The 13790-nt window shown below is 30.6% G+C and overlaps 2 pseudogenes; one reads left to right on the top strand and one right to left on the bottom strand.

The window, feature by feature from the left end:
* The first annotated feature begins 9422 nt into the window (after positions 1-9422).
* LOC120170323 lies at positions 9423-10745 on the top strand (annotated as a pseudogene).
* Positions 10746-11523: 778 nt separating this feature from the next.
* On the bottom strand, positions 11524-13660 carry LOC120170395 (annotated as a pseudogene).
* Positions 13661-13790: the final 130 nt, after the last annotated feature.

Here is a 13790-nt window from a genome sequence, read left to right as displayed (position 1 = left end):
ACACATTGAGTCTAAATATGGTGTTTTTTTCACTGAAAAATATCCTAAAACTCGTGAATCTTGACTAAAACATTTTGGTTTCCACACATTTGATCTCTTATTCGTGGACTTCGAAGCATGTCCCGATAAAATGGAGGTCAGATTCAGATTCAGGGGGTCGAGATGAAGTGACCCATGAAATCTGAGACCGAACGGCCACCATCTATGGCAGTCGGTGTTTTATTTTCCTCACTTTTGATCAAATTCAGAGCATGTTCCAACAAAATAGATGTCAGATTCGATCTCAATGGTTTGAAACATAGTGACCGATGAAATCTAGGACAGAACGACCACCTTCTACGGTCATCAACAGTGGTCTTCAACGACAATGAACAGTTGACGACCACTATATGATTTTAATTTTATATTTTATATTGTTTTTACCTTAAATTATTATAAAAAATTCATATCATATCAAAATAATAATAAAATAATTTAAAATGACTAAAACATGAACACTTTAAAAATTCAGTAAGTAAATTAAAAAATTAAAAATATAATGATTAAAATAGAAGAGAGATTAAAAACCAACGATAAATGATATAAAAAATTGCGTTGGAGACAAAGAAAATAAAGAATGTTGCGCAGGGAAAGAACGGCGGGATTTAGTCCATGGTTGGTATGTCCTCATAATTGATAATTGAATTTTATATGTCTAAAACTTTCTAATTGTATGTTTTAAAATTTTTAATATAATTTTTTTAAAATTTGAGTGAGTTTGTTTCTAATTTATCAGCACCATTATAATTATATATATACGGATGATTTTTTTATCGTAAATGATCAAAATAAAACCAAAACATAATGTTTAGTATGATTTTAAAAAAAAAAAAAGTTGACCGACTAAAATGGAAGAAATATCATAGTTGGGGTACTAAACGTATAGTTTACCCTTATTTTTATTTGTAAATACAATTACTATTTTAAAAAATTAGGTTAATTTCAAAATAAATAAATGATGCATTGATTTTAAAAGCTAACCTAAATCAAATCTTTCAACCAATGCTTGAAAATTGAAATAGGTAGTTGGAAAATGATGACTTACTTTGAAAATGAAATACCTATTTTTAATTTCATATTTAGATTATTTAAATTAAATTTTATCTTATTTGACATTTAAATAAGTAATTTATTCAGAAAAATATATGTTTATAGTTGATATTTTCATTGTTTTAGTTATTAAATAGTATTTTTTTTTAATTATTTTATTTACAAGTTATATAAAAATATGAAAACAAATAAACTCTTATCATATTTATAAATTATTAGTGTTGAATATAAATTATGTGATGCACTAGATATGCCTATACAATAGTGAAACGATGATATCATATATATATATATATATATATTACTTTTAATAAGATATATCATTTGATTTATTAATTGTACATAAAATTACACATCATCAACATAAATTCTAGGGTAAAGTACACAAAGGTTCTCTGACTATAAGATGTTATTTTGTTAAATCTCTGATTATTAAACGTTATAAAATGGTCCCCAACTATATAACGTTGCTTCGTTGAGTCCATTGACTATTAAAAGTTACAAAATGGTCATCCAACTATTCATTATGTTCCAAACTCATCTTTTTTCGTTAAAAATTAACAAAAGTTTGAGTTGGACGTTAAACTATTAACTGAGATATGATAAAAATTGATCTCATAATCTCAAAAGGCTATCATATCTTTGTCAGCATGTTAATATTCAGCTCAGATGGTCGTTAATTTTTTAACGAAGAATGATGAGTTTGGAACATAATGAATAGTTGAGTGGTCATTTTGTAACTTTTAATTGTTGAAGGACTCAACAAAGCGACTCCCTATAGTCGGGGGATCATTTTATAACTTTTGATAGTTGAAGAAATAAAAAAATGGTATTATATAATCGGGGCACCATTTGTATACATTACCCTAAATTCTATATCTCGGATTGTAATTGTGGACTACTGATATGGGCTAGAACCCACATCCCAAAGGACTGCGAAGTAGGCTCTTGTTAATGGGGCAAATAGCCTATTAGATATTATTGCTCCATAAAATAAAAAAAATGCATATTGGGAGGTCCAAAAACAATCCAATTTTTTTTACTCAATCAAACTATATAAAAGCTACAATAACTTTTTTACTCGATCGAGCTCGATTAAATATTAATATTCAACCTATAAGTGACCTCAATTATAAAAGGAATTATTATTTTTTCTAGAGATTTCGGATTTGAGTAACTACGTATATAGGGTATGTGTGCGATGTCAATAGTTAAAGAAAGATTTTGAACATATACTACCTTATAAATAGTAATCAAAGAGACTAATAAAAAATATCAATATCCAAGTTAAGACTCAACTCGAGTTATAATTAAGCTACTCGAACTCAATTAAGTTCACTCGTATTCAATAATATATATAATAAGGGTAAAAATATAATTTAATAATATAAATATATTTATTAAAATTGAAATTTTTGATTAAGTCATAAGCCATTCGAATTGGATATTAAGATGCTCAAATTTAACTTGATTAATGACTCAAATGATAAAAAATCGAGAGGAAAAAAATAAAATATTGTTACACTAATGGAGAATATATATATATATATATATGAGTTAGTATCCATTTACACAATATTAAAAAAAATTAATTTTACATTGATTTAAGATTGTTGGATTTGTTAAAATAAACAAATGAGGTTGTCTCTATTTCTTTTTCTTTTTACTGAAACGTTTCATTTTCTACTGTTAATTACATGCATCTGTTTCCATTAATATGACGATTATGAATGACTATAAAAAATAGTTTTACATTTTATAACTAAATCTTAGCTCTCTCTCTCTTTGTATTTATATTTAATTTGTTATACTCATAGCGTAAATAAACTACAATGTTATATGTATAAAAAGTATTTTAAAAGGTTTATTTAAATGAATTATCATAAATACAGTGATAAGATGTTTTTATATATATCTATTAATTTAATTAATTTAAATATTAAATTAAAGTAAGAAATGTCACTATAATACTACTTATTATTATTTAAAATAATATATTTTAATTAAATTAATATATATCAGATTAACTTGTGACATCAACATATATACGACTAAAAGAATTAAAAAAATCCAAAACTATAAAAAATCATGATTATTCAGTATTTGTGGGGTTTAATCACGATCACATCAGATCAACGGTTGTAAATGAGAGCTTGCAAGATGCAAACGTGTGGAGGGTCCTTTAGTTCAAACAAAATTATTGTACACAAATTGTACATTCCTTGCATCCCACTTTAACCATTATTGCAAGGCAAAGAAGCTCCCTCCAAAGAAACCCAACCTATTAAGTTATTATACATCAATGATTTTCCATTATGATGGAATCTCCCATATTTTTCTTCCCTTCCAAACAATTTCTCAAACTTTGATCTTCTTTTTCAAGTTATCCATTGATGTATATGTTATAAATATCTAAATTCATATTTGTTACATTAAAATATGAGTAATGATAAATATATTAGTTATCAGGGATAGTAACAACGTAGTTTGTGTCGACATTGTAGAAGTGTAACGAAGAATGTAACAATTTTTAGATCAGATACACAAACTCATAATTTTTGTAAAGGAAGACTATATATGTCATTTGTAGAAGTGTAACGTAGTTAAATTCTATATTCTCTCCCGAAAGAAAGAAAAAAAAGAGTTTCAACCCCTTTCTCAGGTGCTTGGGCTCACTTCCCCTTCGTACCAGAGTCATCACCTTTGTTCTCTGAGTGCCCATCATGCACATGTGTTAGGCTACCGTGACCAACAACTTCTCACACAAAACAGAAGGGATGAATTACGATCAATCGATTAATTATCTTCGATATGTCCGACCACCTTTAACTATAATCTCTCCTATTATGCATTATCACTAGTAAATTTTTGAAAACTTAAACCCTAATTAAAAGATACAAGTCCATGAAATTAGTTTGGTGGGCAAACAACCATTAATCTAAAGTTAATTGGAATTTAAATATTTAATCTTTTAACAATTCTTTTTCTTTGGGTGTTCCCCTTTAAGTGACCCTAAAACATTTTCAAATTGGAAAACCAAAAAGGGCATCTTTTATGTGGTGAAATCATGGCCGACAATATCATCATCACCACCATCAAAGTAAACATAGCTTTTCCTTTAAACTGCATATTTGTTCCTAACATTCACATTTTGGTAATTAGTCCTTTTCTCTTTGCTTTTACTTTGAGTTTGTGCATAGGTGGAAGTAGGCTTGTTCATGGTTTAGGTTAAGTAACAATTAGAATTTATTTTATAACTAAATCTTAGTAAAATACCTTTAAAGTTAAATAATAATTTAAAAGCTTAGGGTGCACAAAGACTTAATTTTTTATTGGGAAAAATCAATTAAACTACCGAATCTTTTGTCCCTACTTAAATCCTCGAACTAAGAAATTAAATCAATTAAGCACTCGAGTCGAGAAATTTAATCAATTAAATAATTTGACCAATTTTGACTGTTAAATCCTAATTTTTTTTTAAAAAAATCACAATCATGTGGAAGTCTATAATTCTACCACATGGAATTTATATATATTTTAAAGAAATTTTTTAAAATTCTAAAATAAGTATATAAAAATATTAAATTAATATATTTCTCAAAATATCGTTATACTACATGTGGTGTCAGTTAATCATCGATTAAAGGGTTGAATTGATAAAATTTTATATGGACTTAATTAGATAAAAACATTTAGAGGCTTATTTTTTTCTTCTTCTAAACTTTGGCAGCTTCATGCCCCTTTAAACCTAATTCAAATGAAAAGAAAATTATTGAATTAAATTAAATTATAAAAATTATATTTAAAATTTAATTCAACTGGATAAACTTATCAAACCAGATGATAATTCAACTCTTGAATGGATCAAAATAAATATGCTTGGGTGGAAGCTTACATTTTCTCCCAACCAAATGATGGCATTATATGAAACTTCAAAGAGAAAAAAAGAAGAAAACAATTTAGAAAAATTAAAAGAAAAATGTTGGTGGGGTTGTAGGGGCTAAAACGATAGGGAAGAAGAAAATAGTAGAAAAAGATTTTATGTATCCTAAAGTGAGGAAACATGGGGTTTGTAGGTTTGTATATCATTTTCCAAAGAATTTCTTCTATATGCCAAAGTCTTGATCCCATCAAACAAGTTGCTCTCTTTCTTGTTTTTTTAAATTGGATAAAATAACTTTTAGTCCATAAATTTTGTAACTCTTTCCAACTTAGTCTTTGAATATTTGTTTTATCCACATTAGTTTCTAAACTTGAAATTTTGGTCATTTTGATGGCGTGACACTGTAAGATTATGTCATGTGTCATGATCTCATAGTGTCATATCATTAAAATGATAAAGAACGAGAAAAGTCACCAAATTCAGTGATTATTGTGAAAAAAATAAATCTAAGGACTAAACTAGAAAAAATATGAAACTTAAGGACTGAAATTTGTTTTATTTATTTATTGATAATATGATATCTACTAACTTACTTTATGATGGAGTTATCCATTAAATACTATAAAGAAAGAAGGAGTCTATTTTCAATGTATAAAGTGATTAGTTCTATATAAATTTATAATAATTTAATTAATCTAGATGAATAGTTGAGATTTAATTATTTTTATACAGTATAAGTGAATTTTATCATACAAAAATATATTCGATTTTAAAATATATTATTTTATATGAACATACTTTTAGTTAAAAATATGTTGTAATATGTCGAATATTCGATTAAACAAGCGATGAAAGATAAAGATTCCATGTTTAAAGCTCAAAAACTTACTTTGTTGTATTAAATGTTGTATATTTTTTTTATCACCAGCATTTGATTTATTGATCGATTAATTTATTAATTCATGCTAAGTATCATATAAGTTCATTATGAAAACAATTCTCTTGACTCGATTTTATTCATTTATAACATCATGATTTGATTCCTTGAATTTTCTTAAAAGATTTGATGTTTCATCTCGTTAAATTAACTGATAATTTATCAAAATATTATATATCGATTACCATTTGATTTACTTTTGATTTTTGTTGACTATATAAAGATAAAGCTTCCCTATTTCCCTCCAACTTCGTGACATCTTTTAAGCTCATAATTCATAGTTTGTTGACCAAAACTCAAGTACATAATGTTTTAATTTAGTACAATACACTTGTTAGCTACCTTATCTTCTTTTTTATAGCATTACAATTTGTTGAACTTGAAGCTGACACAAGTACAAAAATAAATAAATGTTTGAATTTCTATGATCGTTCGATATAAAAATAAGTGTTCAAATTACATCTAAAGTTCATTTTATGTGTCCAAAGATTTTTTGGTCAAAAATAGGTTTCTATCGTTTGTAACGTTACAATTTTAAGTGTCAAGACTATTAACACCGTTAAATTCGATCGTTAAATGACACGTGTCAGATACATAAAATTTTAAAAAATTAAAATAAAATTTTCATATTTTTATAAACCTAAAACGTGTCATTTAACTGCTGAATTTAATGATAAGTATCTAAAAGTGTAAGGTCAGAAACGTTAGACACTACTTTTAACGAAAAATTCTTTAAGCACTTAAAGTTAATTTGAGCATAGTTTAGACCCTTATTTTTTACATTAAGCCTTCATTGATTAATACAGATAATTCATATATATATATATATATATATATAATTTGATACGAAAAAAATATTAATATTGTGACAAAGAATATGCATAATATTTTTTATCAGGAGGCGTGAAATTTTAAAAATTATATTAAAAATTTAAGAAACATAAAATTATAAATTTCATCAAATTAATTTATTAATAAAAAATTAAAAAAGTGTTTAAATTATACGATTATCTAAAATTTTCAGAAATATAACTGCATTCAATACTCTACCCGATCTGTCCGTGATTATGACAAATAACATATATGAATGTACCATTAATTCATGACGGTGCACGGTCACATTCTCATCTCAGATTACGGGGGGATCCCCATGTGAAGCCCGTACAAAAACATATATAATATAAGGTAGATTATATTAAAGGTGATTCAACTAATAAAAATAATCTTTTTAGTTAACAATTTTTTAAATATTATAAAATAATTATTAAAATTTTAAAGTGATTTTAAAATAAGTTCTATAAAATTAAATGAGAAATCTCGATGATTTTAAAGATACTTCTGTAATAGTTTAATAAGTTCAAAGATTATTTTATAACTATTTAATAAATTTCAGTGACTATTTTTAATCATTTGAAAAGTTCAATAATTATTTTCTAACATTTGAAAGGTGGCTCACCACAAAGATCATTTTTACATTTACCCTGTGATACATAAGTCAAATCCTCTCATTAGCCCCTATATCATGATTAACTTATGGATTTAAACTTCATAGTTTTCGAATTTTAAAATTTTAGTCATGACATAAAACTATTGAGACTAAAAAACGATTATATTAGAATACATAAATTAAATTTATAATCAATGCATAACATGCGGGTTAATAAAAAATAGGGTAAACTATGTGAATAGTCCCTTTTATTTTCGGTTTGTTTGACTTTGGTCACCAATTTAAAAAATTAAGGGTAAATGATCCCTAACATTATCGATATGTTCGATTTTAGTCCCTCATCCTTTAACTCCCGTTCGATTTTAGTCCCTTGGTTGTGTCACATATTTGTTGAGGGTTAACGGCGGAGGGACTTAAACCAGATGAACCGATAATGTAAGGGACCATTTATCCTTAATTTTTAAATTGGTGATCAAAGTCTGACATACCCTAAACAAAAGGGACTATTCACATAGTTTACCCTAAAAAATATCCCTAAATTTAACAACTACTAATTAAATTATGATCAAGATTTTACAATTTAAAAAATATAAAAACTTAAAATAATAAAAATAAATTATAGAGACTAAATTTACATACAATATTGAGATTAGTACAAAAACTTTATGGTTGGTATATATTCTTATTTTTTTTGTCTTTTATTTGGGTATATGCATATTTCCTTAACACCGTACACGTGTGCCCCAATTTCCATTGCCAATTTGTTGTTTGTTTAGTAAAAGAAAGGGCAAAAGGAAAAAAAAGAAAGGCCAACCTATTATCCACTTTAACCAACTCGTTGCACATAAAAAGACCTTTCATATGGAATAAAATCATCGTGCTCTCTTAATAATAACAAATTATTTTAGAGAATAAAAAAAATTCCAGAATTTCAGAAATATATATATAAAAGATGCTTTTACGAGAGTACACAAAATTATAAAATTGTGGATATAAAATTAAAATTTTAAAATAAAAAGTACAAAGACTAAAATTATTTAAATCAAAATATGGAGACTAAATCCACAAATAACGTATAGTACAATTACTAATCATAGAATTTAATCCCATAACTATAAAATTGTTAATTAATAAAATGACAGAGGCTTAAGGGTGGATGAAGTCTCAAACTTTTGAAAAAAAATAATGTTGTTAAACTTTATTTCATTCTATTAAATTTTATATTTTAAAATTTCATCAATTTTACTTATGTGACTGATGTTAGACATTAAATATAATATTTTAAAAAAATCAATTAGTGTTATGTGTCATATCGTGATATGATCGGGTGACATTTTTAGAAATTTATTATTTTTATTATTTTTTTAGAATTTTGATAACTTTCTTTAGAAAATCAATAATTTTCACATGGCATACTTTTAAAGGATAGGGTTAAGATCAAATATTATGAGAGACAAATTACTTAAGTTTAAAATAATAGGGATTTATTATATATTTATTCTAAAATAATTGAAGGGATAAAAGTCTAATTTTATTTAAGTTTTAACAGATTGAGACCTCAACAAATTTCACATGACATAATTTCCAAGGATAAAATCATGATCAAATATTGGGAGGAATAAGTTACCAAAGTTCAAAATAATATGAATTTATTAGGTATTTAATCTAAACAACTGAAAAAGATAAAAATCTAATTTTACTTAAATTTAAATTGGTAGTGACTTAAATGTTTTTGGTAGCGACAAAAGTCTTCTCCCTCCCACTCTCCATATAATTTCGTCCTTAATAATTCTTGTGTGCCATGTGATAATAATATCTAAAAATTATTAAGAATTTAATTAATTTAATTTAGTAGCTTAAGAATTCAATTGAATGAAAAAATATTTAAGGGCTTAATTGATATTCTTCAAAAGTTTGAGGGCTTCCTAAGCACTTTGATATACACCCTCCACAGTGTTTGAATCATATCCCACCACTCCACCCCACGAAGGAGCCTAGTCTCTGTATCACTTAACAAAAAGAAAGTATATAAACCAAACCCCAACGATCAATACCCAACATTCTCATCTTTCTTCTTACTTTTCTTCTTTTTCTTCTCTACCATGGAGTCTCCTTCACCTTCAGATTCTCTACAGTTCAATTTAGAAACCCTCAAAGCTATAAAATTCCTAGGCAAAGGAGCAACGGGCACCGTCTTCCTCGTCCACGACATCGCCACGGATCTCACCACTCGTTCTCCGTTTGCCCTAAAAGTTGTTCAGAGGTCGAACAATGGCGGAGACCGTCGAGCTCGTTGGGAAATTGGGGTTTTAAAAATGCTTCACCACCCTTTTCTTCCTCGTCTTTTGGGTTACGTAGAAACCGATGAGTTTTTCGCTTGGGGTGTCCCTTATTGCCCCGGCGCCGATCTCAATGTCCTCCGTAACCGCCAAAACGACGGCGTTTTCTCCGCCGGTGTTATCCGGTTTTACCTGGCGGAGATCCTCTGCGCTCTCGAGTACCTTCATTCGCTGGGCGTCGTTTATCGCGATCTCAAACCGGAGAATATACTCGTTCAATGGTCGGGTCATGTGACATTAACGGATTTTGACCTTTCACGTAGTTTAAAGAAGAAGCCATTATCGGAGATTTTGAGTTACGGTGAAAAACACGGCCGGCAATTATCGCCGGAGATTCCAGTTCGGTGTAAATGTCGAGTGAAAATTATCCGATGGATCGCCGGAAAGAACAGATATAACAAAGCTATGAAGAAACCGAAATCAGCTCGTGTCAGCCCAGTGAATCGTCGGAAGCTGAGTTTCTCGAACGGGGAACGTTCCAACTCGTTCGTCGGCACCGAGGAATACGTCTCGCCGGAAGTGGTAAGCGGCGACGGTCATGAATTTGCCGTCGATTGGTGGGCTCTCGGGATTCTGAGCTACGAGATGCTGTACGGTACGACGCCGTTTAAAGGGAAGAATCGGAAAGAAACGTTTCGAAACGTAGTTGCCAAAGGCCCCCGTTCATGGGTCAACGTAACGCTTTGACCGATTTAATCGGACGGTTATTACAAAAGGATCCGAAAATGAGACTCGGGTATCACGGCGGCGCGTGTGAGATCAAGGAGCACCCGTTCTTCGAAGGAGTGAGATGGGACCGCTTGACGGAGGTGTTACGGCCACCGTTCATTCCGTCGAGAGACGACGGTGAGTTGACGGGGAAATCAACGGCTGGACAAATAGATATAAGGGAGTATTTCCACAGCTTGAAGGCTCCGTCGTCTATGCCACCATCACCGCTACGGTCATCGTCGTCAAAGCATAGACGGAGCGTTTCTTTCACGGAATTCTAACGCACGTATGAGAGAGTTTGTATGCACGTATATAAAAGCCCGAGTTAGATATAAATTCATTTTTGCTTTTTATGTTATAAGTGTAACTTTAATAATCGTAGAAATAGTCAAATGGCTAATGGATTATAAAGCCATTATAAATTGTAACACTACGCAATCGTTTATGCATATACCATGTGTATATATATTTTTATTTATAAGGTTTTACCAGCGAATATGATAGAATTCTATTTAGTTAGTTCAAAAAGTTTATAGTGTGATCTAAATTTTATAATTGATAAGTAGATTTTGTTGATAGAATTCTATTTAGTTAGTTCAAAAAGTTTATAGTGTGATCTAAATTTTATAATTGATAAGTAGATTTTGTTGAGTCAATCAACTATTAAAAGTTATAAAATGATATTTTAATTATATGATATGATTTAGTTGAGTCAGTCAATTATTAAAAGTTAAAAATAATATTCATATGTTTCAAATTCGTTCTTTTTTGTTAAAAATTAATAGTAATCCAAGTTAGACTAGACGTTAACATGCTGACTAGGATATGATAGTCGATTAAGATTATAAGATCAGATTTTATCATAGTAAGTTAACGTCCAACTCAGATCGTCATCAGTTTTTTAACATAAAAGGAAAAGTTTGGAACATATGAATAGTCGAGTAACCATTTTATAAATTTTAATAGTCGAGAGACTCAACAAAATAACGTCCTAAAGTCGAGAAATCATTTTCTAACTTTTAATAGTTAAGAGACTCAACAAAACAACACCTTATAATCGATGAATCATTTGTGTATTTTACTCTTATTATTATTATTTATCAAAATATGTATACAACATAAAAGCCAATCAGGGTATGAAAGCACCGCTACAATTTATTAAGGAAAAGGGAAGTAAAAATCTTTTCCACTATTGTATATACAGAAGTTTGCAATCTTCAATTTTTGGGTATTTGTGATTTTTGTATAGCATAACTTTAGAGTGATGAACTCACGAGGAACAGGATAGCATGCACACACACCAGGACGATAAGCCCACGCCGGAGAACGTGTGTATTTTTCCATTCCCGGTTGCTCGTCATATGGCCGCTCCATTATTTCAGAGCCGTGGTTAGGTTGTCGAGGATCCTGTACAAATTCTTATAAAAAGCCACTGTTTTCAAAATATATTCGAATTCATATCAACAATAGTGGCGTTTTTCTGACAAACGCCACAATAGGTCTATCTATATTAGTGTTTATTAAAAAAAGGCCATTATAGATTAACTTTTTTGGGCCTTTTTTTTGGGGCCTGCGCCGGCTCAGCCACGGCTCTGCATTACTTTAAGCAGCCTTCGGACTTCTTAGAAATCGCCCATTTCAGCTACATCGATAGCACTCTGACATAGGTACTTCCTGAGAATGTATTTAGGTTCACCGAGTCCATTGAAGCTTTCCTCTCCTCATCCGAGATGCTGCTCGCCACAAGCTGCAGGGAAAAAAGATTGTGGTATTTCAACTATAATCAAGATTATCGCCTGTTATACGTATGTGCATATTCGTACGACCAAGAACCAGTCGTACCTCTTGAATGTAGGATTGTACCCAAGTTGTCCACGCTTCCTTGCTTTCCTTGCCAATGTCTACAGCAGGACGGACTTCAGTGGCACCAACAACTCATCTTCTGGAATGCCGGGAACTGCTTTGATATTGGAAAGTGCCCGAAAGAAGTTCGTGTAATCCACTTAATCAACAGCCAAATTACCAAGAAGTTTATTGATAAGCTGTTTATTGTATTTTTGAAGGCCAAGCTTTCGGGTCATTATTGCTTGATACTCGTCCATAAATTTCGTCCCATATCTGTAGCGGGACAATGTATTAATGGTATACCATGGAATACTTTATTACTGTTACAAAGAAAATGGTACACAAATCAGACTGACATACCTTTCCATGGCATAATTAGCTTCTTTATCACTTAACTAGTCTGCAACCGTTAATGTTGCGGCGAATTGTGCAATATTCCATAAGCCAAAATCGGGCTGATTTGCGAAACAGTATCTTCTCCCAGGAAGATCGATAGTATTTGGTGTGTAACTCGTATCGAAAGCATCCAAAAATCCGAAAGGACCATGTAGTCAATGGTGAGACCTAAAATGCTCATGTTGTCTGTGCTCAGCACACCATGAGTAAAGCCAACTCCCTGCCATTTTGCAACCAAAGAAGCAGTACGCTCAGCAATTTCCACTATCCAGGCTGTACATAAACAAAAGGAGTAGACACTAAGATTATCAAACCCAAGACATTTACACTTCATACAACATGTGGTAATGAATCCTCGTGTTTACCTGCATACTTGTTGGAAGTCAAATCCACAACTGATTGATCATCGTCGCCGGGGCTAAAAGACAAGCTCTCGCTTTTGCTCATGTTCTCGATACGAGGAAAGTGGTGATGTCTGATGGCATAGTCTGCCAAAGAACGTACAATAGCAAGGTCCTCTCCTCCTCTTGAAGCGTGTATTTGGTATGAACCAAACCGGAGAAAGGACTGGGAAACTCTGCAAACAACTGCACCCGGCTCATCCTTTGTATTGCCACAGCAATAAAAGATGTAAAGAGTTAAGATTACACATTATATGAAAGAAATGTCTTGCTAGCCTGTGGTGATCTTAATTACACATACTCATAAAACATGTCTCGGGTTACAAATTTTGCTATAGTCACAAGACAAAGAGCACGAGTAGTTGGAATTCCTATAAAACGCACAGTAAATTTTCTTGTGGCGAAAATACACGCAATTCTACCGATTCTCCTCGCAATATTTTTTGGATTTGGTGTGGCAATGAGTGGGAGTTTCTTTGTAGTTGAGATCCTACCATGCAGAAGAAGATGGCAGCGGGGTAGATCGGAGCAGCACAGTAAGCCGCGAACAGGTTCTAATAACGAAAACCAGCAAAGTGCAGAACCTATAGCTGAATTTTTGTAGCTCAACATCTGCGTTGTAATTTATCCAAATTTGAGGTAAATCCAATAGTCTCTCAAAACATTCCAAACTCATTTAGGTTAAACAAGCATGGATCATGTCTCTCAAGCCAAGAGATTACAACAATGAATCGGTGGTCGT

This window comes from Hibiscus syriacus, unplaced genomic scaffold (genome assembly GCF_006381635.1).
Source record: "Hibiscus syriacus cultivar Baekdansim isolate YM2019G1 unplaced genomic scaffold, ASM638163v2 tig00111779_pilon, whole genome shotgun sequence".
Lineage (NCBI taxonomy): Eukaryota > Viridiplantae > Streptophyta > Magnoliopsida > Malvales > Malvaceae > Hibiscus > Hibiscus syriacus.
This window is presented reverse-complemented; position numbering and strand designations above follow the sequence as displayed.